Source organism: Euphorbia lathyris, chromosome 1, assembly GCF_963576675.1.
Source record: "Euphorbia lathyris chromosome 1, ddEupLath1.1, whole genome shotgun sequence".
Lineage (NCBI taxonomy): Eukaryota > Viridiplantae > Streptophyta > Magnoliopsida > Malpighiales > Euphorbiaceae > Euphorbia > Euphorbia lathyris.
Genome location: NC_088910.1, coordinates 139,429,404 through 139,435,089, shown reverse-complemented (window position 1 = coordinate 139,435,089; position 5,686 = coordinate 139,429,404). Strand labels below are relative to the sequence as shown.

The 5,686-nt window shown below is 33.0% G+C and overlaps 2 pseudogenes; one reads left to right on the top strand and one right to left on the bottom strand.

The window, feature by feature from the left end:
- Positions 1-313: 313 nt before the first annotated feature.
- LOC136219647 (BTB/POZ and TAZ domain-containing protein 3-like) lies at positions 314-1,595 on the bottom strand (annotated as a pseudogene).
- Positions 1,596-2,643, top strand: LOC136219641 (BTB/POZ and TAZ domain-containing protein 3-like; annotated as a pseudogene).
- The last annotated feature ends 3,043 nt before the right edge of the window (positions 2,644-5,686 follow it).

Sequence of the window (5,686 nt, the reverse complement as noted above, 5' to 3'; positions counted from 1 at the left end):
ACTAATGAAAGTTTTTCAGTTGGAAAAAAGGGCAAAAACTAGAATTAAACAATTTAGCCTGAGAATAACAAAACAATTTAGCCTGTTCTTCATGCTTTATATGTCCATTCCCACTAATGAAAGTTTTTCAGTTGGAAAAAAGGGTAAAAACTAGAATTAAAGAAAGCAAAAATTGACTAACTGATACGTCTGAATTCAAAGAATAACAAAACTTGTAGAATTCAAAGAAAAACTAATGGAAACAACCTTCAAATTCTCACATAACACAACCACATTTTGTATCCTTTCCTCCCATTTCTTCACAAACCATAAATCACCCCAAAATGCTACTTTCATGGTTCAACAACAAAGTGAGAGCTCCATCTCTTATTCTCTCACCATTCACAGCTTCACTGCACTCTCATTAATAGCCACACCAGAAGAACTCAGATTCACATGAAAATTCTTCTTAATGACGACCTCCGATCCTGACTCTTCCAAAATTAAATTCCCAACCATTATTAAGTGAAGTTCCAGAAAGCTATTAAGTGAGAATTAGAGATGTTGAAAGGGTAGACTATGGATGAATTAATTAGAAATGTAGGTACGGGAAACTCTGGTCGAAATGAGTAAAACCCGATCGGAATAATTATAATATGAAATGCCTGTTAACAATCATGTCAAAAGATTTTAGACCCCTTAGCCCGAACCTTGAAAACAAAGACAAATAAAATTGTGCATGTCTTTTCCAGGCTTACCTATAAAGTGGAACCTTGCAAGCTTCTGGCTTATTGCATATATTGGAATGTAGTTCAAGAAGGTGCCACATACGATTGCAGTGAACACATCAACCAGGAATTCGAGTCTTGCAATTCGACTAATGTCGTAGTAAATTCTCAAGTCCTTTACAAGCAGGAAATTTGCACTTGATCTACCAATCTCTCAGCACTTTGTCACAGGGACCAATTGTCCTGCACCCATGGCTCCATATGTGAAGGAGGGCCTTCATTGTCAGGTTGAGTTGCACGTACACCTTTTTCTCTTCGATTCTCCTCAACCTTTCTTGTTCTCTCTAAATGAATGCAAAAGACAATAGTTCCTTAAGTTGAATACTTGTATGGAACACATCATAATATCAAGAAATACATGACATGACATAATTAATATATTATCTCAATATTCTATTCTATTAATAAGTTGCTTTATTTTCCATAGGAACTTACATAATCTGCTTCAACTACAAAATTTCAGAAGCTCTTTTTCAAGGTCAGGATTAGAGCGCGTCTCATAACTTTTCATCCATCTGCCGATGATATAGATTTAAAATCCTTCACAATCATACGAACACAAATCAAGGAGAGGCGTGGAGAATCACAAGCCCTTGGTAAATGAAGCATATCTACTTCATTTTCTTTGTCAAGCCAACTGTACTCCAGAAAGTGTACACAAATCTTTTTGAGTGATTAGTTTGAATATGAGTGCGACAATGAAGAACAAACTTCTTCATATCTTCTTTCTCAAAGCTGAATTTGTATATAAAAGAATGAATTCTATTAAGACATGGTAAAGCAAAAATAGCCAAACTCTTTCTCTAAGACTACAAATACTATGTACATATGACATAGTATTTGTAGTCTTAGAGAAAGAGTTTGGTTGTTTTTGCTCTACTATGTCTTAATAAAATTCGTTCTTTTATATGCAAATGCAGTTTTGAGGAAGAAGATATGAAGAAGTTTGTTCTTCATTTACTAGTTTTGTCACACTCATATTCAATCCAACCATTCAAGAGGATTTGTGTACACTTTCTAGAGCAGTTGGCTTGACGAAGAAAATGAAGAAGATGTGCTTCAGTTACCAAAGGCATGTGATTCACCACGGCTCTCCTTGATTTGTGTTCGTATCATTGTGAAGGATTTCAAATCTATATCATCGACTGATGGATGGAAAGTTACGAGACACTCTAATCCTGACCTTCAACAAGAGCTTTTGATATTTGTAGTTGAATCAGATTATGTAAGTTTCTTTAGAAAACAAAGCAACTTATTAATAGAATAAAATAAAATAAAATATTGAGATAATATGTATTGAAACCATTCATCTTTTGGTTATACGATTTTCGTAATATTAATTATGTCATGTCATGTATTTCTTGATATTATGATCTGGTCCATACATGTATTCAACTTAAGGAATAGTTATCTCTTGCATGCATTCAGAGAGAAGAAGAGAGGTTGGGGAGAATCGAAGAGAAAAAAGTGTAAGTGTAACTCAATGTGACAATGGAGGCCCTCCTTCACATATGGAGGGATAGGTGCAGGACAATTGGTCCTTGTGACAAAGTGCTGAGAGGTTAGCTGAGCAAGTGCAAATTTCCTGCTTGTAAAGGACTTGAGAATTTTCTACGACATTACTCGAATTTCAAGACTCGAGTTCCTAGTCGATGTGTTCACTGCAAACATATACGTCACCTTCTTGAACTGTATTCCAAAATATACAATAAGCCAGAAGCTGGCAAGGTTCCACTTTGTAGGTAAGCCTGAAAAAGACATGCACAATTTTATTTTGTCTTTGTTTTCAAGGTTGGGGTTCAGGGGTCTGAAATCTTTTGACATGATTGTTAACAGGCAGTTTGAGGAAAAAATGCATATTACAAAGCCTCCTTAAGCTTACATATATTCTAAGCATTAAGATTAAGAAATCATTTCAACGTAAGTTATAAACTTTTGGCATATTATTAACCATGTCTCCAATCCTAATCAATATCTTCTTATCCTAATCTCAGCCTCTCAAAATTATTTGTCTAAGGTATATGTTAGCTGTACCTATATAGTGCATTAACCCAACTAAGTAATCTTCTATTGATATTATCACCGAAATTAAAATAGAAATTACTGACATCACCATCCTAGGATGGTTTGACTACGTACACTAATCTTCTATTGATATTATCACCGAAATTAAAGCAAAAATTACTGACATCATCATCCTAAGGTTGGTTTGACTACGTACAATTATGCTCATAGTAGAAATTAACAAGGGCAAAGTACGAAAAAAATGTTTGTGGTTTGCCTTATTTGCAAATAGAGTTGTGTGGTTTAAAAGTTTGTAAATAAGGGTTTGTGATATGTTATTCTTACAAAATAAAGTATTTAAAATTAAACTTTTAAGTAATTGATGACAATCAAAAGCATTTTTTTTCAATTACATTTATATATTGACAAAACATAGATTTCAAAATAAAATTGCAACTTGTAAAATGAACTTAAATATCAATTTAGTTCATAAACTTTCAAATTAGTAAAAAACGTAAAACTCCACCATATTATTTATTGTTTCCATTTAGGAAGTTCTTTTTTTCGGGAGTTGTGTTTTGGTGATATGTATGAATAATTATTTTTCAACATAAAAATGTTTTTAGTTGTAATGAGAATTTAACTGTGTAATTGTGATACTTTGTTTTGTAAATAAAATACACCACAAGCCTTTATTTGTAAAATTTTAAACCACGTGTCTCTGTTTGCAAATTCGACAAACCATGAGCATTTTTTTTACTTTCCCAATTAACAATATACTTAGAAAATGAAAACTATTATTTGAATTAAAATTAAAAGATAGAATGAGATAATGGTCCTCAGATAAAATGTGTCCTAGCATTTCCAAAGGGAGATTTTTAAAGCAAATAAAAATAATAAAATAAAGAAAGAGAAAACAAAAACCGAGAAATCAAATTCTAGGAACAGTTTGGTGAATACGACAAACAATCAGCCATTAGCAGACAAGACAACTTTCTTCAATAAGATAATGTTTAATTTTTCAATGCACTTAAGAAAAGACAAGCATGTGAAAGCAATTCCGTAGACTATTGCATCAGTCCTAAAACTCCGGATTTCTCCTCCTCATGAGGTAATCATCTTGTAACTCCCTCTTGTTTGGTTGTTCTTTTTTCCAAATAGATAGCAAACAGACCGTAAACATAAAAGCTTGCAAAGATAAAGCAATTTTTGGTAAATAAAGGTAGGTTGGCTTCTTTTAGCTCCGAGATATATATAAATCCCCTAAATAATTAGGTATAAATTGCACTTATCAGTTTTGTCAAGAGCCAATGAAGATATATCATAATCATGTGTCAAGGCGATGAAGGTGGAGGGACACCAATAATGAGGAGTTTCGCAACTCTAACAGGGTGTGAGAAAATCTTATATTGTCATAAGCAACAAAGAGGAGAATGAGCATGTCATATTTGCTAAGAGAATTCAAGACAATAAGAGTGGACACATGACTACTTGGTTAAAAAAGTCAACAAGGAAAAGAAAATGAAATCCTAAATGCACTAATGAGTCAGCGATTGAAGAAGCTACAGTAAAGAATCTACAACATATAAAGAAGTATCACCAATCAAGGAGTACATAAAAGTTTTGGAAGAGAATTTTCAAAAAGAAAATTTAAAATGTCAAGTAAGTATGAAGTATTAAAAATCGATGATGAAAGGCAGTATTAGAAGATATTACCGACTAAGAAACTATCCAGACAATATTATAAGACGATATCTAGTGAAATATAGATAATTATATCAAAGGCCTAAATATGTGGCCAATAATTTTTGTGCCACCAACATAGTAAGATATAAATAAGGTGACATTGTACTTTTGAATGTGTGAATATAAAACAAGTGAGCGATACTTGATAAAACCATGTGGTTGCAAAATTTTGCATATTTTTACTTTACCAAATTTGACCGATAATGATTTAAAAATGAAAATTTTCAAGAATTAAAGTTGTTTAGTATCATATTTACTATGGAACTATATTTTTAATTTTTCAAAATCATCATTTTTTGAGTTTTCCCTCTCTAAACATAACATTCTCTCTCATAAAAAAACACCTAAATGACCTCAAACCTAAAAGGTTGAGGGATTAAAGTTGCTTAAAATATCATTTAACTCTTAAAAAATTTCATTACATGGTCATTATCGGCCAAATTATGATAAAGTTAACCCAAATACAAAATTTTACAAACCACATTATTGGGTTTGCAACAAAAAAATCCACATGTGCCTATCTACAAATCGAAGAAAGCACATGACATCTATATGTAATTAACCCTATAAATAATTGAGCCAAAGTTGCTATCGTAAAATTTTATTGTTCAAATTAAGTCCTTCAATATTGAATGCTGATGAGCGTTTTCTTTGGGCTAGAAATAATTTAGAATGGAACAGTACTAAAAAGGGGGCAGTAGGTACTTTTGGTTTGTCTTGTGCTTTGGTTGACTGGCGAGAACCCATTCAAATACTCCAATGTTTGTCGTGCTATTGTAACTGGGGATCCATTTGCTAAATTACTTCGTGGGCTAGGCCTATGTTCTTGCTTCTGAGAGTGTACGTTGATATGTGGATTTATTAGAGCATCTCCAATGCAACGTTCTTAGAAGGGCGTTTGATAAAGTGGATGGTGTTTGAAAGAGGGTCTTGCATTGGAGTAACAAATATTGTTTATGTTATAAATAATGTAATGGATGACCATTATACCCCTGTTATATCTATATATATATATGTTACACCCATAAGTAATAAGACACACACATTTATAATACGTTATCAGCACGAAACCCTAGCCGTCTGAGCACGCCCCCCATCAATCGTAGACGAAACCCTAGCCGTCTGAGCACGTCTCCCTTCAATCGTAGACGATCCTAGCCACTATCGTT